Source organism: Nycticebus coucang, chromosome Y (genome assembly GCF_027406575.1).
Source record: "Nycticebus coucang isolate mNycCou1 chromosome Y, mNycCou1.pri, whole genome shotgun sequence".
Classification (NCBI taxonomy): Eukaryota; Metazoa; Chordata; class Mammalia; order Primates; family Lorisidae; genus Nycticebus; species Nycticebus coucang.
In genome coordinates this window covers 32,110,978-32,137,623 of record NC_069805.1, presented here as the reverse complement: position 1 = coordinate 32,137,623, position 26,646 = coordinate 32,110,978, and the positions used below count along the sequence as shown (strand labels likewise).

Sequence of the window (26,646 nt, the reverse complement as noted above, 5' to 3'; positions counted from 1 at the left end):
GAGTCTTGTTGTTGAGTCTCTGGGGTTTTCTAAGTATAAGATAATATTCTGGTCAACGAACAAGAATTTGATGTCCTCTTCCCTCAATTGGGTGCCCTTTATAGCCTTCTCTTGCTGATTGAATTAGCTACAACTTCCAGCAGCAGTATGTTGAATAGTAGTGGCAATAGTAGTGAACAGAGGACATACTTGTTTGGTTCCTTTTCTAAGTGCAAAGGCTTTCAGTTTTACTCCATTTAGTATATTAGTTGTGGGTTTGTCTTACATGTCATATTCAGCATAGGGTTGTTCTCCAATCAGTTTAAGATATGTGCCACCTATACCTACATTCTTAAGTGTTCTTTTTTTCCCCATTACAAAACTTATTTCTAATTAGAATAGAATACCATCTCAGATCTCTTCTACAAAAATGAAAACAGCCCCCAATATAACACAGCCTCTTCACTCACTTCAAGACCTATATACATGGAAGTTGTTTTCTGTTTTTTTTTTTTCTTTCTTTCTTTTTAATTTCCTGGGTTTTTTTTATTTATTACTATTATTTTTTAAAAAGAAATTCAGTGTTCACATTTCTATAAAGAATTAACCCAGTTTCAGGAAACCCTGCCCTGGCAAGGTAGGTAAGCAGTGCTTTCCCTGCCCACAACTGGTTTGATTTCCTGCCCTGATGCTTCAAGGTGCCCAGAAAGGCAGTAGCCTCTGGAAGAGTAAATCTCTGCATGGAACATGCTTCAAGGCCACGTGGTCAGTTAGCTTTCAAGAAAGCAGAGGGGAAGACTAGCTTACTGTGAAACCTTAAAAATTATATATTCATATACTTCAATGTGTGCCTGATGAGATATCAGGAGAACAAGAGCTTGAAAACATGTCGTCCAGGCTTCAGGAGGCAGCGTCTTCCTCACACCCACCAAACATAGATGTTGGGAGTGTGGGGACAAAGTCCTGGCTCTTCCACTGGAGGCGGGAGACTTGCCCAGCCTCCTAGTTCATGTTTGACTCTTTCCTCTAAAACCTGTGCTGAGTCCTTGATTGCACACAGGGTTGCACAAATGTTCAACTTGTATACAAGAAAAGTACAATAGCAACTGGAATATAAAAGTTTTCTTACTATATGGCCATCTGTTCAAGTCTACCTTGGAAACATGTAACAGATATTTAAATACTACAGTGAAAAGGCATCCGCATATACTTTTCAAAAATCATCTGAAGTCATCTGCTAAGATTAAGTGTGTAAAAAAAAAATCAATTCCCCACCCATTACCCTCCCTGCACCCTGAGTTCCCCCCTCCCTTCTGTAATGGGTGGGGCCACACCCACGGTGCATCTTAGAATGGATAGAGGAGAAAGCTACTAAATGCAGAATACAAATGTCTACATACAATAACTAAGAAAATCCCACGAAGGCTACGTTGACCAGTTTGATGAGAATATTTCAGATTGCATATGAAACCAGCACATTGTACCCCTTGATTGCACAAATGTACACAGCTATGATTTAACAATAAAAAAAGAAAAGAAAAGAAAAAAAATCAATTCCCTTTAAGGGCACTTTGTCCTTTGAAGAAGAAGGGGTGAGGGAAGGAGGGCGACGGGCCAATCAGCTAATTCTCCAGCCATGGGTAGCCTTTGATGGAAGCCTTGCTGCGGTCGGCATGGTCATACAAGAGCTCCTGTCCAGCCTCAATATTTCAGGTGGCGATGAGGATGAGGTGAGGTAATGCCATCCCTGTGTGCAGTTTGGTTTGTCAATTCCCACACTTGCTAGAATTGATCAGCCTTCCCAGGCGATTTGTCTCTCCAGTTACATCCACACAGTAGGTTTTGCTCAGATACTGGAAATAGTACATTTAACAGCCTATGGAGTGGTCTTGCACATACAGAGCCTCCCGCTTCTTGGCATCGGTGATTTTGATGGGGTCCCCGTGGTATTCTACCACAAAGTCACCCTAGGAGAAATGCTCGGTGGCTATCACACCCCTGCCTTTGCCATCAATGAGGTCAATCTTCATGCCTTCTTCTTTCCCACTTTCGATCAATTCATCTATTCTTTGTTTCTTCTGACTGCAGCTCAGCTTTGCTCTTCCTGGAGCTCCTTCGGACAGGGTAGAAATCTGTGAGCTTGCATTTTTGTTGTGTTTTTCCTTGAGCTTTCTCCCGAGGGGTCTGTTTGCCCATGATGGGCTTTTTCAGAGCTTGATTGGCAACTGCTGCATTGGTAGAATCACCAGACCAGGTTGGAGTTTTTGGAGGCTCTGCTGCTTCAGACTTTTGGTTTGGCAAAGGTGCCAGGGGACCTTTTCTGACATCTTTGATCTGTTCTTCAGACTTCATGGTATTCCATATTGCATTTCCAGGATTTCTTTTCTCTTCTCGTCACCTGTAGATTCCATCTAATGGTTTCCCCTGGTATTTGACATCGAGATGTGCAACTGAATTTTCTTCCTGAAGGGGGTAAAGCACTCCAGAGAATTTGTTCGGACTCCTGTAGGAATAGATCTTTGATTGCCCAGGAAATGCGTTCTCCCTGTGGCTGTGGAGCCTGCACAGCCCCTCCGCTCCACCATCTCTAGGCCCTGGGCCGTCGCTGCCACCACTGCGGCCTACACTGCGCTGGGCTTGAACATCTTCCTGCCTGCAGCCCAGCTCAGACTATGGAGGCGTGCCCTGCGCCTTTGCCACTGCAGCCGAGCCACCACCGCTGCAGCTGCCACTGCAGAAGCCACCAGTGGCACCGTGGTGCCCTAGGAACGCAGGCGGCACCGCAAGGCACCCCCTTCCCTCAAGGCCTGCAAGGCAGGCCCTGGCTCCTGTGCACTGTGGCAGCCCTGGGCCTCCTGGAACAGGCTCACAGGGACGGAGGCACTGGTGGCGTGTCCTCAGTGGCCCTCCCGCCGGCTATCCGGCTCCCACCCCAGGAAGATCTTAAGTATTCTTGTTAGAAAAGGCTACTGAGTGTTTTCAAAAAATTTTTTTTTTTTTTTTTTTTTTTTTGCAGTTTTTGGCCAGGGCTCGGTTTGAACCTGCCACCTCTGGAATATGGGCCTGGCGCCCTACTACTTTGAGCCACAGGCACTGCCCTGTTATGAAATGTTTTTTTCTACATTTATTGGAAGGATCATATGGACTTTTTTTTAATTATTAAATCATAGCTGTGAACATTAATGTGGCCTTTGTTTTTGCTTCTGTTAATATGGTGAATTACATTTACAAATTTGCATATGTTAAACCAGCCTTACATATCTGGAATGAAACTTACTTGATTGTGGTATATAATTTTTTTAGTGTGTTGCTGTAATCTATTGGGTAAGAAGTTACTGAGTAGTTTTGAATCAATATTCATTAGTGAAATGGATCTTTAATTCTCCTTTTTATTTGGGTCGTTTTCTGGTTTTGGTATCAGGGTGATATTTGGTTCATAGAACATGTTAGGGAAAGTTCCTTTTTTTCTCAATGTTTTGAAAATGGTTCTATAGCATAGGTACAAGTTTATCTTTGAGGGTTTTATATAGTTGTGGTGTGAAACCACCTGGTCTAGGACTTTTTTGTGTTGGAATATTTTTTATTGTTTCTTTGGTGTTAGTGCTTGATCTGTTCAAGAGATCTATTTCTTCCTGGTTAAGTCTAGGGAGACAGTATGATTCCAGGTATTGTTCCATTTTCTTCTCATTGTCAAATCTGGGCATATAGTTTCTTGTACTAGTCAGGGATAATTTTCTTATATCTCAGTGGTATCTGGTGTTATTTCTCCTTTTTCACTTCTGATTGAGGTTGCTAGAGCTTTTACTTTTCTATTTCTAGTAAACCTGACCAAAAGTTTTTCTATTTTATTTATTTGCTCAAAAGAAAATCAACTTTTTGTTAATTTTCTGAGTGATTATTTATTTTATTTTTTTCAGTTTCATTTATTTCTGATCTAACTTTGGTTATTCTGGTAGATTTGGGATTGAATTGCTCTTCATTTTCCATTTCTAAGATGATTCATTAGATTGTTGATTTGCTCTTTTTCTGTGTTTTGAATGTATGCATTGAATATGACAAATGTCTCTCTTAGGACTGCTTTTGCAGTATCTCACAAGTTTTGGTAACTTGTAGCTCCATAGCTGTTATGTTTGAGGAGTTTGATAATTTCCTCCTGTATCTCTTCCAGATGTTATTCAGCATAGGGTTGTTTAGTTTCTATGTCTTTGTGTGGGGATAATTTTTTGGAGTTAAGTTTTATCTTTATTGCCCCGTGGTCGGAGAAGATACAAGGTACAATTTCAATTTCTAAAGTTTTGTTGAGGTTTGATTTGTGACCTACATTATGATGTATTTTACAATATGTTCCATGGGCTGAAAAGAAGAATGTATATTCATTTGTTTGGGGATGTTTTTTTCTGTATATGTCTATTAAGGCCATTTTTTCTATGATTGAATTTAAGTGCCTTGTTTAGTTTCTGTTTAGATGATCTGTCCAGTTCAACCAGAGGGGTATTATAGTCACCAGCTATTATGGTGTTGCAGTGTATCATATAGCTCAGACCAATCAATGCCTGCTTCATAAATCTGGGAGCATTTAACTTGAGTGTGTAACTATTTAGAATTCGAAATGTCCTCTTGAGGTATTGTTCCCTGATCAGCATGAAGTGACCATCTTTATCTTTCTTAATTTTTGTTGCTTTAAAGCCCTTGTATCTGAAAATATGGTTGTGATCCATCCTTTCTTCTGGTTTCCATTTGCCTAAAATATTGTTTTCCAACCCTTTACCTTGAGTCTTCTTTTGTTGTTCAAGGTTAGGTGTACCTCCTGGAGACAGCATATGGATGATTTGTGCTTTTCAATCCAATCAAGCAGCTTGTGCCCCTTCAGTGGGAAATTTAATCCATTTACATTTATTGAGAGAATTGATAAGTGTGGTGGAGTTCTTTCATCTTATTTAGAGAAGGTCCATTGTTTAGTTTTATCCTTTGTGCTATTGTGGAAGCCAGGCTTTGTCTAGTTTGTGCTTGTTTGCTTTGATGATCCATTGTGAAGTTCGGTGTGCAGAATAGGTCTAAGTATTTCCTCTATAGCTGGTCTTGTTGTGGTGAATTTCCTTAGTATTTGCATATCTGCAAAATATTTTATTTCTCCATTAATTTTGAAGCTTAGTTTAGCAAGATACAGAATTCTGGGCTGAAGATTATTTTTTTTAAGAAGGATAAATGTGGCTGACCATTCTCTTCTGGCTTAGAAAGTTTCAGCTGAAAAATCAACTATCACCCTGCTGGATCTTGCCCTTTAGGTCAATTGGCACTTAATCTGGCTGCTTGCAGAATTTTCTCTTTTGCCTTGACTTTGGACCGGTTCATTACAATGTTTCTTGGAGATACTCTCTTTGTGTTGAGATTGCGCAGAGTTTGATATCCCTCAAAAAGGAGTGTTTCAGAATCTTTAGTGATACTTGGGAAATTTTCATTTATGATATCCTCCACACATAGGACTTCCATTCCTTTGGAACATTCTTTGTCCTCTGCAGGAATACTTGTAATTTGTATGTTTGAATGCTTCATGAAGTCTATAATTCTCTGAGCAAATATTCTGCTTTCTCTGTCCTCTTTTGTGCCTCTTTAACTGGATGGGTTAGCTCAAGAGCTGTATCCTATAGCTCTCAGATTCTTTCTTCTCCATGGTCTAATCTGTTATTGATACTTTCTACTTCATCTTTAAGTTCCATGATTGATTCTTTTAAGGCCTTAAGCTATGCCATATCCTTTCTATATTCTTTATAGCTTTTGTCCTTTTTTTTGGTTCTGTTTTTCCATGTGCTCATCAATTCTTTCTTATTTTTTTTTTTTTTAAAGTTTAAAAATCAAGTTCAGTGTTTATTTTCCTCACGCATCTTGTAAGTTAGAAATATTAAAATGTGAGCATGAAAAGGCAGGATGGGATAATATACGTGTGGGAGGGGAGCCCTCTGAAGAGAGATTTATTTATTTTTTTTTTTTAATTTTTTTATTAAATCATAAGTGTATACAATGATATGATTATGGGGCATCATACACTCACTTCATAAACCATTTGACATATTTTTATCCCAGTGGTCAACATAGCCTTTCCGGCGTTATCTCAGTTACTGTGCCAAAACATTTATATTCTACATTTACCAAGTTTCGCAAATACCCCTGTAATATGCACCACAGGTGTGATCCCACCGATTCCCCTCCCTCTACCCACCCCCCCCTTTCCCACTTCCCCCTATTGTTAAGTTGTAGCTGGGTTATAGCTTTCAAGTGAGAGTCCCAAATTAGTTTCATAGTAGGGCTGTGTACATTGGATATTTTTTCTTCCATTCTTGGGATACTTTACTAAGAAGAATATGTTCCAGCTCCATCCATGTAAACATGAAAGAGGTAAAGTCTCCATCTTTCTTTAAGGCTGCATAGTATTCCATGGTATACATATACCACAATTTATTAATCCATTCGTGGATTGATGGGCACTTCGGCTTTTTCCATGACTTAGCAATTATGAATTGGGCTGCAATAAACATTCTGGTACAAATATCTTTGTTATGTTGTGATTTTTGGTCTTCTGGGTATATGCCCAGCAGAGGAATTACAGGATTGAATGGCAGATCTATTTTTAGATCTCTGAGTGTTCTCCATATATCCCTCCAAAAGGAATGTATTAATTTGCATTCCCACCAGCAGTGCAGAAGTGTTCCCTTTTCTCCGCATCCACGCCAACATCTCTGGTCTTGAGATTTTGTGATATAGACTAGTCTCATTGGAGTTAGATGATATCTCAAAGTAGTTTTGATTTGCATTTCTCTGATGATTAAAGATGATGAGCATTTTTTCATATGTCTGAAGGCCGTGCGCCTGTCTTCTTCAGAGAAGTTTCTCTTCAAATCCCTTGCCCAGCCTGCGATGGGATCCCTTGTTTTTTTCTTGCTGATGCGTTTGAGTTCTCTGTGGATTCTGGTTATTAAACCTTTGTCAGAGTTAAACCCTGCAAATATCTTCTCCCATTCTGAGGGCTGTCTGCTTGCTCTGCTTACTGTGTTCTTAGCTGTGCAGAAGCTTTTTAGTTTGATCAAGTCCCAGTAGTGTATTTTTGAAGCTGCTTCAATTGCCCGGGGGGTTCTCCTCATGAAATACTCACCCAGACCAATTTCTTCAAGGGTTTTCCCTGCATTCTCCTCTAGTATTTTTATAGTTTCATGTCTTAAGTTTAAATCTTTAATCCAATGAGAGTCTATCTTAGTTAATGGTGAAAGGTGTGGGTCTAATTTCAGTCTTCTGCAGGTTGCCAGCCAGTTCACCCAGCACCATTTGTTAAATAGGGAATCTTTTCCCCACTGAATGTTTTTAATTGGCTTGTCAAAAATCAAATAGCGGTAAGTAGCTGGATTCATCTCTTGGTTCTCTATTCTATTCCAGATATCTACTTCTCTGTTTTTGTGCCAATACCATGCTGTTTTGATCACTATCGATTTGTAGTAAAGTCTGAGGTCTGGTAGTGTGATTCCTCCTGTTTTGTTTTTATTTCTGAGTAATGTCTTGGCTATTCGAGGTTTTTTCTGATTCCATATAAAACGAAGTAATGTTTTTTCAAGATCTTTAAAATATGACAGTGGAGCTTTAATAGGGAGTGCGTTGAAAGTATATATTGCTTTGGGTAGTATGGACATTTTGATAATGTTGATTCTTCCTAGCCATGAGCATGGTATGTTTTTCCATTTGTTAACATTTTCAGCTATTTCTTTTCTTGGAGTTTCATAGTTCTCTTTATAGAGATCTTTCACGTCTTTTGTTAGGTAAATTCCCAAATATTTCATCTTCTTTGGCACTACTGTGAATGGGATAGAGTCCTTAACTGCTTTTTCAATTTGACTGTTGTTGGTGTATATAAAGGCTACCGATTTATGAATGTTGATTTTGTAACCTGAGACGCTGCTGTATTCCTTGATCACTTCTAGGAGTTTTGTAGTAGAGTCCCTAGTGTTTTCCAGATACACAATCATATCATCTGCGAAGAGCGAGAGTTTGATCTCTTCTGACCCTATATGGATACCCTTGATCGCCTTTTCTTCCCTAATTGCGGTGGCTAAAACTTCCATTACAATGTTGAAAAGCAATGGAGACAATGGGCAGCCTTGTCTGGTTCCTGATCTGAGTGGAAATGATTCCAATTTAACTCCATTCAATATGATATTGGCTGTGGGTTTGCTGTAGATAGCCTCTATCAGTTTAAGAAAAGTCCCTTCTAGACCAATTTTCTTGAGTGTTCTGATCATGAAGGGATGCTGGATATTATCAAAAGCTTTTTCTGCATCAATTGAGAGAATCATATGGTCTTTGTTTTTTAATTTGTTTATGTGCTGAATTACATTTATAGATTTACGTATATTGAACCAGCCTTGAGACCCTGGGATAAAACCAACTTGGTCATGATGTATAATTTGTTTGATGTGTTGCTGGATTCTGTTTGTTAGGATCTTGTTGAATATTTTTGCATCTATATTCATTAGTGATATTGGTCTATAATTTTCTTTTCTTGTTGGGTCTTTTCCTGGTTTGGGGATCAGGGTGATATTTGCTTCATAGAACGTGTTGGGTAGTCTTCCTTCTTTTTCTACATTTTGGAACAGGTTGAGTAATACAGGTACTAATTCCTCTTTAAAGGTTTGGTAGAATTCTGACGTGAAACCATCTGGTCCCGGGCTTTTCTTTTTAGGGAGGTTTTGTATAGTTGATGCTATTTCTGAACTTGATATGGGTCTGTTCAACATTTCCACTTGATTCTGGTTAAGTCTTGGAAGGTGGCGTGCTTCCAAGTATCGGTCTATTTCCTTCAGATTTTCATATTTCTGAGAATAAAGTTTCTTGTAATATTCATTAAGGATTTTTTGGATTTCTGATGAGTCTGTGGTTATTTTGTCTTTGTTGTTTCTGATTGATGATATTAGAGATTTTACTCTTTTTTTCCTGATTAGGTTGGCCAGAGGTTTATCTATTTTATTGACCTTTTCAAAAAACCAGCTTTTTGATTTATTGATCTGTTGTATTATTCTTTTGTTTTCAATTTCATTTAATTCTGCTCTAATTTTGGTTATTTCTTTTCTTCTACTGGGTTTGGGGTTGGAATGTTCTTCCTTTTCCAGTTGCGTGAGATGTCCCATTAAGTTGTTAACTTCCTCTCTTTCCGTTCTCTTGAGGAAGGCTTGCAGTGCTATAAATTTCCCTCTTAGAACTGCCTTTGCAGTGTCCCAGAGGTTCTGATAGCTTGTGTCTTCATTGTCATTTTGTTCCAAAAAATTGGTGATTTCTTTCTTAATCTCATCTCTGACCCAGCTATCATTCAGCATAAGGTTATTTAACTTCCATGTTTTTGTATGGGTATGCAGATTCCTGTTGTTACTCAATTCAAGTTTTATTCCATGATGGTCCGAGAAGATGCACGGAATAATTTCTATTCCTTTAAATTTACTGAGGTTAGACTTGTGACCTTAAATGTGATCAATTTTGGAGTAAGTTCCGTGGGCTGATGAGAAGTATGTGTATTCAGTTTTGTTGGGATGAAATGTTCTGTAGATGTCTGCTAAATCTAAATATTGGATGGTTAGGTTTAAATCTAAGATTTCTTTGCTCAGCTTCTTTCTGGAGGATCGATCCAACACTGCCAAGGGAGTGTTGAAATCTCCAACGATTATGGAGCTGGAGGAAATCAAGTTACTCATGTCTGTTAGAGTTTCTCTTATAAATTGAGGTGCATTCTGGTTGGGTGCATAGATATTAATAATTGAGATCTCGTCATATTGAGTATTACCCTTAACAAATATGAAGTGACCATTCTTGTCCTTCCTTACTTTTGATGGTTTAAAGCCTACTGTATCTGCAAATAAAATTGCAACACCTGCTTTTTTCTGATTACCATTTGCCTGAAATATGGATGACCATCCTTTCACCCTGAGTCTGTATTTGTCTTTTAAGTTGAGATGTGACTCTTGTATGCAACAAATATCTGGCTTAAGTTTTTGTATCCAGTCAGCTAACCTATGCCTCTTTAGAGGACAGTTTAAGCCATTCACATTGATGGAGAGTAAGGATAAGTCTGGTGGAATTTTGGTTATCGAGTTTTTCAAAGGTCCAGTGGACATTTTTAATCCTTTCGCCAGTGTGGAAGTTGGAGTTTGATCCGAAGTTTCTGAGTGAGTTTACTTTTGTGGTATAGGATTGGGTTGGTCATTGTGGAGGATAGGTCTGAGAACATCCTGAAGAGCTGGTTTACTTATGGCAAATTTTTTCAACATATGAATGTCCTTGAAGTATTTAATTTCTCCATCATAGATGAAACTCAGTTTAGCTGGATACAAGATCCTGGGTTGAAAGTTTTTTTGCTTTAGGAGATTAAAAGTTGATGACCAGCCTCTTCTTGCTTGAAAAGTTTCAGCAGAGAGATCTGCAGTTATTCTAATATTCTTACCTTTGTACGTTATAGTTTTCTTTCGCCGGGCTGCTTTGAGAATCTTCTCTTTCATGTTAACTTTAGTGAAGCTAATTATGATATGTCTGGGAGATGGCTTTTTGGGGTTGAATCGTGCTGGGGTTCTGAAGCTGTCTGCTATCTGAATTTCAGATTCTCTAGGCATGTCTGGAAAATTTTCTTTCATAATTTCATGTAGAAGGGCCTCTGTGCCCTTGGCTGCCACGTCATCAGCCTCCGAAATTCCTATAACCCTTATGTTATGTTTTTTCGAATTATCTGAGAGCTCTCTGAGTGAGTGATCCGTTTTTGCTCTCCATTTCTCTTCCTCTTTGAGAGATTGGGAGCGTTCGAAGACTTTATCTTCAATGTCAGAAATCCTTTCTTCTGCTTGCTCCATTCTGTTACTGAGGGATTCTACTGTATTTTTCATATCTTTGAGGGCTGTAAGTTCTTGTTTCAGTGTGTCTAAGTCTTTGGTGGTTTTGTCTTTAAATTCGTTAAATTCTTGAGACAGTTTTTGAATTTCTCCACGAATTCCTAATTCCATTTTATTAATCTTGTCTGCAAACCAAATTCTGAATTCGACTTCTGACATCTCGGCCAGTTGTTTATGAATGGGATCTTCAATCACATCTGCCGTATCTTTTCTTGGGGGGGTTGATCTATTCTGGTTATTCATGTTACCAGAGTTTTTCCGCTGATTCCGCCCCATGGTTTACTCCCTTTGGTTTTTCCCCTGGGGTTTTATCGAGGGCCCGTACAGTGTTGTGGCCTGAGAAACTGGGGCCCTGTCTGGTGTGGTGGAGCAAAGTGGTTCTGTCTTGTTTTCAGCTGGTTTCTGTTCTATCCTATTGCAACTTCTACTCTGGCTTGAAGTCTCAGCTGTGTGGAAAAATCAGCAATTAAGTCACCCCGCCTGCCCACCTCTGGCCCCAGTTGGAAAAGGAGAATCAAACCTTCCTACAATCGCACACCCAGGGCACCACCTGAAAAGTCCTCAGTCTATTAGCCCAGTTCAAAAGGTCCGAATCAACTGTCTCAATCGGCACTTGTCTCAGGTGGAAGGGTTCAAGAGGTCTCTGGGAACTGGATCACAGGGGCCTGGTGACTCCTCTGAGACAGCTCACTCCAGTGCAGCGTGGAGTCAGGAGGAGCCACCCCGCAAACAGAGCAGTCTGGGAAGGTTGACGTCTCCTTCCCCACTTTGCCCCTCCGTCGGACCCAGTCACTGGTATCTCTGCAGATGGCTAACCCAGTTGCCTGCAGTGAACAGACACTCCAGGGGTTTGCACCTGCCTGAATCGCGAGGAAGTCTGCCAGGCCCCCGCAGACTGCCGCTATCTAGCAGGAGGAGATGGGGCCTGACATCTTTGAGTGTTTGATGCAGGTGATGGGAAGGAGGTGTTCACTCAGGCTTAGCCCCGTCCCTGATGGATGCTGCTAACAGAACAGAACAGAACAGACAACTTTGTGAGGTTCTGTCTCTGTTCCTGTCGTCGCCTACAGGAGACGGGCTGTTTTGAGTTCAAACGTCTTTGCTGCTGGAGAATTGCGTCTGAACACCTCTCTGGGTCGGCCCCGCCCTGGAGGCTTCTGGGTTTGTGAGTCGTGACACAGGTGGCCTCCTCTGGTTGCCCAGGGAGACAGGGGGTGTGGCCTCAGAATATCCAGAAGTGAGCGTTCTGCCGTTAAAGAAAAAACGGCTGTTGATCTACCTCCAGGGAACTGCTGCTCTGGTGTGGGCACTCAGGCGACCCTTTTCTCCTCTGTCCCGCGCCCCAGAGTCAGCACTGAGCGGCCGCAGTTTGTGCTGGGTCCACACCCCTTAAGAGATCCCCCAAGAATCAGAACTCTTGGGGGATGGGCGCCCAGACCCGGATTGGGAGTGGGGCGGGGGGAAGCTAGAGTTTCATTCAGTTTCACGCAATACTACGGTCCGGGGAGGGCTCCTGCACTGCACCGCAGGGAAGTGCCGCCAAGGCTTGATTTCCCCTCAGCGGAGTGCCCTCTCCTCGCTCACGTATCCCAGAGTCAGCGCTGACCTGACGCAGCTCCGGCACTGTGCACTCCCCTCGAGAAATCACCCAAGGAGCCGAACTCCGGAGGGATAGGCCCTCAGACCCCGAGTGAGAGTAGGGGCTCTCAGCTCTCAGCGGGGAGGCCAGAGTCTTATTCAGTCTTGTGCCGGGGAGGGCTCCTGCACTGCACTGCAGGGAAGTGCCGCCAAGGCTTGATTTCCCCTCAGCGGAGTGCCCTCTCCTCGCTCACGTATCCCAGAGTCAGCGCTGACCTGACGCAGCTCAGGCACTGTGCACTCCCCTCGAGAAATCACCCAAGGAGCCGAACTCCTGGGGGATAGGCCCTCAGACCCCGAGTGAGAGTAGGGGTTCTCAGCTCTCAGCGGGGAGGCCAGAGTGTGATTCAGTCTTGGGCCCCGTATGCCCGGGGAGGGTTGGTGCACTGCACCGCAGGGAAGTGCCGCGAGGCGTGACTCCCCCTCAGCCCGGTGCCCTCTCCTCACTCGGCGCGCCTCAGAGTCAATGCTGACCAGACGCAACTCGGGGACTGTCCACTCCCCTTGAGAAATCACCCAAGGATCCGAAGTCCTGGGGGACAGGCCTCCAGACCTCAGTGGGCGGGAGGGGAGCGCCGGGGATTCAGGGTTGCCGGCAAAGGATTCCCAAAGTTTTATTCAGCCCTATGTCCGGCAGGAGAACGCCACGGCACCCCAGTAGGGGAGGTAGGTCCAGTTTTTAGAAGGTCTCTCCCGTGGAGTGTAGTGGGAGGGGCTTTAATTTCTGCCCACTTGTTCAATTGTGGGGCTACAGAGCCGGTCTCATGGGGGAGGGGGACTCCCGTCCGCTTGGTGGTGGATTTTGTACCTTTTGTTTGCGTCCTTGTGATCACAACTTGCCTCAGCGGTGTTGATGTGCGTTCTTCAGCCTTCTCTCTTGGTGAGGCTCAAGTCCACCAGGATACTTACTAAATTCCTGTCCCTTAACTCTCCTTCTGGACGGGAGCCTTTGTTGAAAGCTGGCTTCAGTCCGCCATCTTGTCTCTCCTTAATTCTTTCTTATTTTTGCCATTCATATTTTAACTTCCATTTCTTTCATTTCCATTAATTCTTTCCTTGTGGAATGCCCTGTGTTTTCTACCTCATGTTCCTTTGGGGGATGCAGTTGCTGTATTCTGGTTTTTTGTGTTGCCAAAATTTTCCTGTTTGTTCCTCCTAATGTTTTCTTCTCATTAACTCTTTCCTTCTATTTTTTTTCCTGTTATCTCTCTCTTTTGCTATAAATTCCTTGTCTAGGCTCAGCACCTGTGGCTCAAGCGGCTAAGGATTCAGCCACAGGTGCTAGCTAAGAAAATAAATGAGCTGGTGGGTTTGAATTCAGCCTGGGCTCACCAAAAACAATGATGGCTGCAATTCAAAAAATAGCCAGGCACTGTGGCAGGCACCTGTAGTCCCAGCTACTTCAGAGGCAGAGGCAGGAGAATCGCTTGAGCCCAGGAGTTGGAGATTGCTGTGAGCTGTGATGCCACAACACTCGACCCAGGGCAACATATTGAGGCTCTGTCTCAATAAATAAATAAGTAAATGATTTGTCCCAGAGTTTAGATGTTGAAGTGGCCTTTGGTATAAGGCCAAGAGGAAGATGAGAAAAAAGTAAGAGGGAGAAAGAAAAGAAAAAGAGAAAAATAAAGAAGAGGGAATGGAAGAAAAAAATTAAAGAAAAGGAGAGAAAAAGGATAGTAAGAGTTAGAGAGTGGCAGGAGAAATCGTGGTGGTTGTTGGAGTCCTTTAACCAAACCTACAGCTCCAGGAAGTTGGTGGGCTGGTCTGTGTGGGTTCCTTGAAGTCAAGAGCTCCTTACCAGTCTGCACAAAAGCAAGACCCCCACCTGTGCTAAATATAAAGAAATCCGGAGTATGTTACAAGAAGGATTTACCAATGCCTTCTTTCCAAAGGCTGAAGCTGGAACCGTACACAAGGCTATGAGTTAGTGGCCTCCTTGGCTCTGCCTGTAATCCTAGTACTCTGGGAGGCTGAGGCTGGTGGATTGCTTGAACTCAGGAATTCAAGAACAGCCTGAGCAAGAGCGAGACCCCATCTCTACCAATTATTTAACTGCTTTTGTATGATGGATATTTGTTTGTTTATAAGGTTTTATTTGTTGCATACAGAAAACAGAAAATAGAAAAACTAGCTGGGTGTTGTGGCAGCCACTTATAGTCCCAGATGCTTGGGAGGCTGAGGAAAGAGTATTGCTTGAGCCCAGGAGTTTGAGGGTGCTGTGAGCTATGATTACACCACAGCAATCTACCCAGGGCAACAGAGTGAGACTCTGTCTTAAATATATATCCATATAAAATCAATTTTACTGGCTCATGTTTTTAAAATAGTATGAAATTTTCTCTTATTATTATATAGAAAAGCATAAAGAACCTAACAAAATATTGTACCACATTCTCCCATTCCTGATACCCCTAACTGAGCAATTTATACAATTAAAAGCAACACATCTGTGAAATTAGAAAATTCTTGCTACAAAAAAGTTAGAAACTGAAAAGTTGAAAGCCACTCTCCCTTACCTAGTTCTTCTCAAGACTGAATTCCTTTATTCATTTCCTGGAAATGTTTGAAAATATATAAAACTATGGCATATACTTATTGCTTTTCAATTTCTGTTTCTTGCTTGAAAAGATTACAATTATTACAATTGTAATAATTAATTAATTACAATTAATTACTATATGCAATTATTTACTTTGCTTTTCTCGTTTTATGTATCTTGGGGATCATTCTCTAAATGCAGTATAAATATATCTTTTTCTTTTTAACAGCTTGCATAAAAAAGTCACTTGTGAGGATGTACCACCAGTTATTTAACTGCTTTTCTACAATGGATGTTTGGTTGTTCATAGGATTTTATTTGTCGCATATTTTGTTTTTACTATTACCAATTATGTTATTGCCTTCATGTCTATAGGGAAATCTTTAAGTACTGGGAACTGGGTTAAAGGACATATGTGTTTTATATATTGATAGAAACACTAAATTGTCATCCAGAAATGTTGCACTAAAAAACATTTGAACAAGTTTTTGAGAATGCTTGTTTGCCAGAATTCCTCAAGCACTGGTCATCAAGCTTTTTAGTAATTACTAATCGAATAATTTGAGATTGTATTTTGTCTTGATTTGCATTTGCTTCATTATGTGTGGAGTTACTTTTAAAATGTTCGTTGGCCATTTGAGTTTTTTCCTCTAAACTATCTGTTCATATACAATGACTTTTCTGCCTCCTCTGCTGTTCATCTTTTCCAATAGCTAACAGTAGAATGTCTATGGATAATTAACACTGATTAATTAAAGTATTACATTACTTGGTTAATTTATTACAGTAGGCATTAAATAATGAACATATTTACAGTATTATCCTACACCTGTAGGCATATATCTTTGTACTCTGGACTGAATGCCTCTTTAAAATTTGAATTCTAGAAGCGGAGTTGCTGATTTAAAGTTCAATTTTTTGTCCAAATATTCAAAATGGCATTTTTTGATGGGGAAATTATTCAAGTGTGGGAGCAGGAGAAAAATAAAAAAAAAAAGAGGAACTAAATAGTTAATCTGAATTACAACATCAATGAGTTCTTAAGTAGAATTCAACTAGCAGGCTAATTGATGACGTTATTATCCTAGTGGCTTTCATCAATAAGCTTATTAAAATCCTAACTCTCCTTCTCTATTTGAGTACCCAGAACTTCTGGGAATCTGCAAATTCTAGGGTAAAAAAAATGAAATTAATCATTTTTGAGTGAATAGGAGTATTAAAAATGATTATAAGCACATTCTGTAACATTTTACAGCCACAGAGTTTCAGCATTGGATTTATATTTCTGTTTACAGTTGTCTGATTTGGTGCACAGCATTTGAAGGAACATTTGGCACTATGGTAATTCACGAATTTTAATTAAATGAGGACAAGTAGTAGGAGAATTGAGTCAACTTCCTCTGGGGCCAATGGACTCCTGGGCAAGTGGTGCTCCAAAGAGACTGTTCAAAGCAATACATTACATTAGAATAATGTAGGAAATAATTTAGGAAGGGATGAATTGCACAAATCCTGTCTTTATCTCAAACAACTTGTTTATTGGCAGTAAGTACAGTAGGAAATATAGAGTGCCATACTTTTACATTTTTTTTATTTGAGTTATAGTTGGGATAGGACACTAATTGAGGCCAAACTGCATTAATGGCCATAATGCATAACTTAGTTTTTTAGAAATTATCAGCTGACACTGTATTAAACTAGGCATTCCAGGATTTCTTGGGGGGAGTAGTTTTATCTGCTACAAGTACAAGTAGTATGTTGTCTGCCTTGAGTTAGCAAACTACTGAAGTTACTTAACATCAATTTTCTACAGAATTATCTGAACATTTTTTGCATTCATATTATTGATAAACAAAGTCAAACACACAAAATTGATGTGCTCTTATTTTTGTTATAATAGGCATTTGAGTAATGATATATAGAACATTAATCTTGTGAAAACAGACATCCAAGTCAAAAATGTAAAACTCAAGTCTTCTGTTGTCCTAGGTATCATTGTATGCATATGCTGCTTTACATACTTGTAACAATATTGTGGCTAGAGTTTCGGTTTATACATTTCACTTAATGTATAATGTAAATACTTTCTGATTTTTATAATCTGTTTTTATTTTTGTGTCCCTTTGTGCTTTTGACTTATACATTTTTCCTTGACCAGACAGGGGTGTCCAATCTGCTGCCTGTAGGCTGCATGTTAATTTTGTGAGGACTTTTTTTGCTTGTATGTGGTGTCTGATGTCATGAAAAGTATGCATAGATTATTTATTTATTTATTTTTTTGCTAATCAGCTTTTGTTAGTGTTTGTGTATTTACTGTATGGCCCAAGACAACTCTTATTTTTAGTAATGTGCAACAGGAAACAAAAAGGGTTGGGCACCCAGAAATGTTGTTTGCCTAGGTATGTAAGCCCATTCTTCTTTCTCCATATAAGCATTTCCAACGATAAATAGATACATGCATACATGCACGCACGCACACACACACAAAAACACACACATAAAGATATATAAAAGATTGTGAATTTGTCATTTGCTTTTACTAAAGTGAGATAACGAACTATATATATATATTTCTCAGCTATAGTAATTTTGCTTAAGTCACTATGGCAGCCACCAGATCAACAGCCTCAGATTTTTAAATGTAATTTTTTGATAACATAATTTTTAGGTGACAGTTATTTCTACCATATTGGTACATATTTATTTACCCTTCCTCCAATTCCGCATATTCAAGTTGCTTTCAAGTTTTTTGTCATTACAAATAGTGTCACAATAAGTATTGTCATACATTCATCCATAGATTGTTAAAATTAAACTCACTAGATCAAAGGATATGTGTATTTTTGTTTTTAGTGTATAAGGCCATATTACTTTAAAAGGTTGTGTGTCATATCACCTAATATAAATGAGTGGATTTTATCTGAATCATGATTCAAACAAAATATACAAATAAGTATGGAATTTATAATACAATTAGACATTTGAACAGTAAGTAGACCTTTCACTAAATTAAGGAATTTTTATGGTTTTGTAGATGAAGTAATGGTAGATATACATACTAAATATCTATGGATAAAATAATTTGCTTCTAATTGGCTTCAGAAAGATACTCAAGGGAAAGAAGTGGATGGAAACATGGATGAAATGAGAATGGCTATGAATTCATAGTTGTTGAAACTGTTATTATGGAAGTCCAATTGTGTATCCATTGTCTTATCCTATTTTTTTTTTTTTGAGACGAAGTCCCACTATGGCATCCTCTAGAGAGTGCTGTGGAGTCACAGCTCACAGCAACCTCCAGCTCTTGGGCTTGGGGGATTCTCTTGTCTCAGCCTACCAAATAGGTGGGACTACAGTTACCCACAATGCCTGGCTATATTTAGTTGCAATTGTCCTTCTTTAACTAGCCTAGGCTGGGTTAGAACCTGCCACTCTTGGGTTACATAGCTGGCACCGTAATCACTGTGCTATGGGTGCCGAGCCAGTCTTCTTTCATATATGTTGGAAATACTCCATAATAATAACATTAAAAACTTGTAACAATTCATTCTCTGTCTTCAGTGTATGAGAAACATCATTTCCTTACATTTCCCTTAGCAATGGGTATTACCATTTTTTAAATTTTTGCCAATCTACTGTAAGTTGAAGGGTATTTATTGCTGGAATTTGCATTTTCCTTACTGCTATGGTGGTAAATCATCTTGAGATAGAATGAAGCTTCCTTTTTAGCAGGTAGCAACCAGTTCATGGTATTCTCAAATTGACATAAAGAATACTTTCTAGAATATAAATAAGATACAGACAAGGCCACTTTGTGACTATGTTTGGAACAAGACAGAGATAAAACCATTTTGCAACCATGGAAATAATAAAACATCCCTATCTTCTGAGTAACCTGAGTGACTACTGTTCCTTTACCAATGACAACTTTAGTCTTGGTTTAATCCTATATCTGATATAAAAGTTGATAGGTTATGTAGCCATTTAATTTCCCCAATTTATTGAAAATCTCAGTCCTCAACTGATCCTCACTTTTTTAATTTTTCTTGGGATAATCTAGCACAAGCCCAAATCCTGTGAGAAGCTCCTTTCAGCTTCTTTTTCCTGAGGGAGTTTCTCTAGACTAGTCATTTTTAACTAGTGTACCAGGAGATTATCTTCGGTATGCTGTGAAAATTTTTAAAAATCATTAATTAAATTATTTTTGAAAGAAGTTCAAAGCACAGTAAGAATAATCTTTCTTTCTTTCCTTTTTTTTTTTTTTTTTTGAGACAGAGTCTCACTATGTCGCCCTTGGTAAAGTGCTACAACAACCTCCAACTCTTGGGCTTAAGTGATTCTATTGCCTCAGCCTCCTAAGTAGCTATGCCTACAGGCACCTGCCGCAATGCTTGGCTATTTTTTGTTGTAGTTTTAATTGTTGTTTAGCAGGCCTGGGCCCGGTTTGAACCCACCAGCTCCAGTGTATGTGGCCGATGCCCTAACCACTGAACTACGGGCAACAAGCCCATAATCTTTTTTCTCACTCTTGTTTTTCATCAACATAATTTAAGAATTTTAACTATAGGTTCAAGTGTGATGTGAGATAAAAAGTGTTGAAAAACACTGCTCTAGAGTATTTTCTACCTTGCTGCAGCAAGATAAATGAACCAACTTTTTTTATTATAGAAATGCTCCTGGTGGCCTTTGTTCAGTGGACTTTAAAACAATCTTTTTAAAATGAATTGTCTGTTAGGGTTTCTTCTTATTTGGAACATTTTTCCAGTTCAATGGGTAGTTCTGAAAATTTCCCTTTAGTCTGAGAGTCATTTTCATTTTTTACCACCTCTATTCTTCTCTAGGAGCTATATATACTGTGTAGTAAGAAGAACTAAAAGATAAAGATTCTCATTCAGTTTACATCACTTCAGGTTTGATGACATTAGCCAGCATTTTCAGGATTTTATCAATTCACCAAGGAGGCTATAGGGCAGATAGGCTAGAGATAGATATTGAGCCAAGCTAGACCTCTCTATTTGTGTCAGACCTCTCTGGTTCTTTTCTTGGCCACCAGTCTAGTTGGGCTGATTTCAATAATGTCTGTGGACACATGTGTGCACATGTATGTGTATGTATATGAATTTCAGTGTTTACAACTTATTGCTCGTTTCTTATGTATTGAGGGAGTAAATTGTTCTAATGTAGTTTCATTTCATCATCTTATCTTTTAAGAAACAGAGGGACTTGTGACTGCTGCTTTCCTCTACAATCCCTTGTATCCTTTCTTTCTAATTTGAGCCCAGCAAGCTGGCTCCCGCAAAGAAGGGTGATGAGAAGAAGGGCAGTTCTGCTATCAATGAGATTGTGCTCTAGGAATACACAGTCAACATTTACAAGCACCTCTATGGAGTGGGCTTCAAGAAGTGCTGACCTCAGGCACTCAGAGAGATCCAGAAATTTGCCATGAAGAAGATGAAAACTCCAGATGTGTGCATAGATACCAGGCTCAGCAAAACTGGGCCAAAGGAATAGCAATATCCCATACCACACCCATGTCCAGTTGTCCAGAAAAAGTAATGAGGATGAAGATTCATCAAAGAAGCTCTACACTTTGGTTACGTATGTACCTGTTACCACTTTCGAAAATCTATAGTCATATGAATGAGAATTAACCAGTGATGGTCAGATACATCAATTACATTTATAAAACCAGACAAAGAAATATAGTAACTGAGGCAAGATATGTGTGGGGCTGTGTGCTCTATCCTGTTTTGTCTTCAAAGCATCCCTCAAGAGAGCTGCACATTGTCATAGAGACAGAGGCTTTGTGAAATTATGTAGGCAAACATAAATGAGCAAACATGACTTCTTACATTTGCTACCTTGTCTCACAACCATAATCTAGTTTTGAAATATTTTGATCACTCTTTTTTTTTTTTTTTTTTTTTGCAGTTTTTTGGCTGGAGCTGGGTTTGAACCTGCCACCTCCAGCATATGGGGCCGGCGCCCTACTCCTTTGAAAGATACCTTGTGTTCATTTGTCGTCAATCCCTGTTTCTACACTTACAGTTTGGCAGCTACTAATCTGCTTTCTGTCTCTAGATTTAAGGCCTTATCTGGACATTTCATATATATGAAATAATTCAATATTATTAATAATACACGATGTTTTGCATTGGGTTTCTTTCATTTAACATAATGTTTTTGAAGTTCATCCATGTTATAGCATGTATAAGCAGTAAAAAGTATTCCTTTGTATGGATAGACCATATTTTACTTCTCTGTTTAGCAGATGATGAATATTTTGTTCTTTCTATTTTTTGGCTGTACTGAATAGTGCTGCTGTGAACATTCCTATGTAAGTCTATCTGGACATGTCATCTCATTTCTCTTCATTACTTAGGAATGGAATGGATATATAATATGGTAAATTTATGATTAACCATTTAAGAAGCCACCAAATTGTCTTCCAAAGTGGCCATAGCATTTTATGTTTGCATCAGCAATGCTGAGGTGTAATTTACCTACCACGAACTCACAAACACTTTTATTTTTTCTGTAAAGGGCCAGATAGTAAATATTTTAGAATCTGTAGTCCACTACGGTCTCTGTAGCAACTCCCCAACTTTGCTATGATACTATGAAAGCAGTCATAGACGGTACAAATGGGAGTGGCTGTGTTGTGGTAAAACTTTATTTATAAAAATAATGGCCCAGTAATCTGCCAACCCCTTAACTGCTTACAGCCATTCTAGTACGTGTGTGATGGTATCTCATTGTAGTTTTAATTTGCATGTCTCTGATGACTAATGATGTGAAGCATCTGCTAAGATGCTTATTAGACATTTGTACATATTCCTTAGTGAAAGGAAGATATTTGTTCAAATATTTTACCCACATTTTAATTGAATTATCTTCTTATCATTGAATTATGACAGCTCTTCATACATCTAGATAGAAGTCATTTAACAGATATGCACATATGTGAGTTGTGTTTTTCCCCACAACCTGTGGCTTTCTTTTCATTTCCTACATAGTGCCTTTGTAATAAACAATCTTTTTTAATGTTGATGCGGATTAATTTATGAAAGTTTTCATTTATGGATTAGGGTTTTTGAATTCTATCTAAGGACTCTTTGTCTAATCCTAGGTCACATGAATTTTCTTCTATGTTTTCTTTCAAAACATTTGTAGTTTAGCCCTTACTTATAGGTCCATGATTCATTTAGAGCAATTTTATTTATTTATTTATTAAATCATAACCATGTGCATTTATGCAATTATGGGGCATCATACACTGGTTTTATAGACAATTTGATATATTTTCATCACACTGGTTAACATAGCCTTCCTGGTTTTTTCTTAGGTATTGTGTTAAGACATTTATATTCTACATTTAGTAAGTTTTGCAAGTACCCTTGTAACATGCACCGTAGGTGTGGTCCCACCAATTACCTATCCACCACTCATCTCATCTTTCCCCTTTCCCCATATTCTGAGGCTATAACTGGGTTACAGCTTTCATGTGAAAGCTATAAATTAGTTTCACAGTAGAGCTGAGTACACTGGATACATTTTTTTTCCATTTTTGATTTACTTTGCTAAGAGTAATTTTCCTCTTAATTTCCCCTATGACCCAGCTATCATTCAGCATAAGGTTATCTAGCTTCCAAGACTTTGTATGAGTATGGAGATTCCTGTTGTTGTTGAGTTCAACTTTAATTCTGTGATAGTCCGAGAAGGTATAAGGAATAACTTATATTCTTTTACATTTTCTGAGGTTAGACTTGTGACCTAAGATGTGATCAATTTTGGAGGAAGTTCCATGGGCTGATGAGAAGAAGATGTATTCAGTTTTATTCGTATGAAATGTTCTCTAGATGTCTCTTAAGTCAAATTGTACTATGGTCAGGTTTAAGTCCAAAATATCTTTACTTAGTTTAATCATGGAGAATCTGTCCACCACTGCCAAAGTGGTATTAAAATCTTCAACTATTATGGTGCAGGAAGGGTCTGTTCAGGTCTGTTATGGTCTCTTTTACAAATTGAGGAGCATTCTGGTTGGGTGCATAAGTGTTAATAGTTGAAATTTCTTGATGTTGGGTGTTTACCTTGACAAATATGAAGTACCCATCCTTATGTTTCCTTACTATTGTTGGTTTAAAGCCTATTGTATCTGCAAATAGAAATGCAGCCCCTGCTTTTTTTCTGTTTTCCTTTTGCCTGAATTATAGATGTCCATCCCTTCTGAGTCTATTTTTATTTTTTATGGTAAGGTGCGCCTCTTCTATGCAACAAATATCTGGTCTGGGTTTATGTATCTAGTCAGCCAATCTATGCCTCTATAGAGGACAATTTAAGCAATTCACATTAATTGAGAGAATTAAAAAGCATGATAGTGTTTTTGGTGTCAGTTTATCAAATGTCTAGTGTTTATTTTTAGTCCTTACCCTCCTGTGGAAAAGTTAGGTTTTATTCAAAATTTCAGGGTGAGTTTATTTTGCCCCAGGACCATTTGGCTGGTCATGATGGAGATGGGACTGAGAATATCCTGGAGAGCTTGTTTGTTTCTGGCAAATTTCTTCAACATCTGTATGTCATCAAAGTATTTGATTTCTCCATCATAGTTGAAGCTTATTTTATCTGGATACAGGATCCTGGGCTGGAAGTTATTTTGTTTTAGGAGATTGAAGGTTAAAGACCAACTTCTTCTGACTTGGAAATTTTTGTCTGAGAGATCGGCAGTAATTCTGATATTTCTCCCTTTACATGTAATGCTTTTCTTATGCCTAGCTGCTTGCAGAATTTTCTCCTTAGTCATAACTTTGGTGAAGTTAATTACAATGTGCCTAGAAATGTGTTTTTTGAATTGAGACATACTGGGGTTCTGAAACTCTCTGCTATCTGAATTTCAGTATCCCTTGCAATGCCTGGGAAATTCTCGTCCATAATCTCTTAGAGTAAAGAATCTGTGCTTTCTAGAACCATCCTCTTTTCCTTAAGGAAATATTACAGGGTGAAGGTTTGTTCTTTGGAATATTCCACAACACTCTCAGGGAAAGATCAGTTTTGCTCTCCATCTGTCTGCCTCTTTGAATGTTTGGGTGGGTTCATATGTTTTGTCTTCGATTTAAAAAAATCTTTCTATTATGGAGGTATTCTACTGACTTTTGGAGCTCCTTGAATAAATTTTTCATTTCACTGAGCTCTGCTATCTGATTTCTCATTACATCCATATCCTTGATAAATTTGTCTTTGAATTCATTTACGTCTTGAGACAACTTTTGTACAACATTTTAGATTTCTATATCCATCTGTTCCTCCAATTTATTCATCTTATTTTCAATCCAAATTCTGAATTATACTTCTAACATTTTGACCATTTGTTTATAAATAACATCTTCTGACATATACCTTTTGTCATTCCTTGGTTGAGTTGATTTTCTCTGATTATTCATGTTGCCAGAGTTGTTCCTCTGGTTCTGCTTCATGCTTAATTTCTGTATTGGGGTATTAAAACTGGAAGGGTGTGATTGAATTTGGGGTTCCACGAATGTCGTTCACTAGCCCTTTACCAAAGAGCAGTGATTAGTGCTTGTGGTTTTTCCTTAGCTTTACAAACGTCCCTTTCAGACCTGCAGCTAGAGAAACTGAGAAGCAAATTGGTGTGATAGAGCTAGCCGGCTCTTACTTGTTGTCTTCTATGCTACTGACTCATAAGAGAAGGATAAAATCTCAGCTAGGGGGAGGTACCGGAACCTAAGATCCCTCACCCCTCTCCAGCATGTATTGCAACCTATTGTAGGAGGGGTCAGTCCCTCTCAGTTCAACACAACCTCTGTTCAATTTTGGATGGTCTCCATGTGGACTGCCCAAATCCATAGTTCCAAAAGCAATTATCCCAGGCAGTACAAAACACTGCTGAACTGTGAGAGTTTGATTAGTGATCAGTAACCTGGTGGTAGGTTTCCACAGGCAATTTGGACCCAGAAACCCAAAATGCTGGAGTTTGTCTCTCTCTGGTAGTCAAGGGGATGGGAAGGTTCACTCAGGCCAATAGTCAGGCCAGAGGAATTGGTGCCTCCTTCCCTGCCCTATGCTGCAGCCTCACCCTGCCACTGGTAGGCCCACAGGACTACAGCCCTGGTCCCTTCACTAGGTGGAAGCAACAGGGATATGGGTCTGCCTGAGGAAAGGAAGATCAGAGTCTCCTGTGTGTTATAATCTTCCACCAGAGTAACCTCATGGGTCTGAATCCGGGCTCCCTGGTTCCCTGTAGCGTTCAGTAGCTTCTCTGCCCAAGGCTGGTGCCACTGCCATGAGTAATCTCATGGATTTTCTGACTCTGTCTCCACTGTGCTCTGTGGTGGGCTGGGTGTAACTAGAGCTCAGAGAAGGATACATCTCTGTCCCAGCCACACTCCGGGCTGGTGCTGCTGTCATGTGTATTCTCGTGGAGTTTGCAGTTTCTGTCTCTAGTGAACTCTGCAGTGGGCTGGGTGCAATTAGAGCTCAGAGAGAGTGTCTCTGTCCCAGCCCCACCCAAGGCTGGTGCTGTCACTGTGTATTCTAACAGAGTTTGAGATTCTTTCCCAGCTATGCTACACTGTGGGCTGGGCATATTTTGATTCCACAAAAGCTGTGACTCTGCCTCAGCCCCGCCACACTGCACAGTGAGTGCCAAAACTGCACGGGTACTCTTATCTTAGTCCCAGCTTCATCCTGCCCAGGCAGGTACCACCGAAGGCATATTCCCAGTTCACAGAGCCTGTGTTTTTATCCCAGTTCTGCTTGACATGTGGCTCCCTTCAGGGTAGAGGCCTGGCTCCCTCTGATTGCCAAAAAAAATAGGAAATGTTTCTCCAAAGTATGACCCAGGGTGTGAGCCCTGTTGTCACTGCCACTGCCTCATTCTGCTGTGGGCCACATTACTCCCTCTCCTGCTTGGTGCCCTTTGTCTGCAATCCCGACTTCATGCCCATGTAGCTGTTTTAGAACAGACATATAGAGCCCAAAGCCATGACCATACCTCTCAAGAAATTGCCCAAACAATCTGAACTCCACAGGGGATAGACTTCCAAAACATGGGGTAGGGATGGAGGGGTGGGCTGGGAGTTCACAATTGCAGGTATGTGTTCAGTTTTACGTTGGGCAGGAGGAAGCCGAGGCTCACATCTGGGATCTCTTTAGGGAAGGAGATCCTGTTAATAGTGGCTCTCTCCCGTGGGGTAAAAATGAGATTGAACTCTGTTCTCTTTTTTGTAGAAAGTTCAGTATGAGTCGTTCTCATGGAGGACAGGACTCAGGTCAGCTTGGCGATGGGTTTTGAACCTATAGCTTGTTTCCGTGGGGTTGCAGCCTGCCTCTGCAAGGGTGATGTGCATTCCTCAATCTTCTTTCTTAGATCAGCTCCAAACCATCAGCTTTCTTGAGAATCTTCTGTTGTTTATCTCTCCTTCTGGATGGAGCCTCTGACCTTTAATCTTTTAAACAAAATAAGTTTCATCCCAGGATGCTGTATCTTGCTAAACTGAATTTCATTTGTGATGGAGAAATCAAATACTTTACTGACTTCCATATGTTAAAGAAATTTGCCAT

General features: G+C 39.8%; 1 pseudogene; it reads right to left on the bottom strand.

Moving 5' to 3' along the window:
- Positions 1-1,601: 1,601 nt before the first annotated feature.
- Positions 1,602-26,338, bottom strand: LOC128579061 (N-lysine methyltransferase KMT5A-like; annotated as a pseudogene).
- Positions 26,339-26,646: the final 308 nt, after the last annotated feature.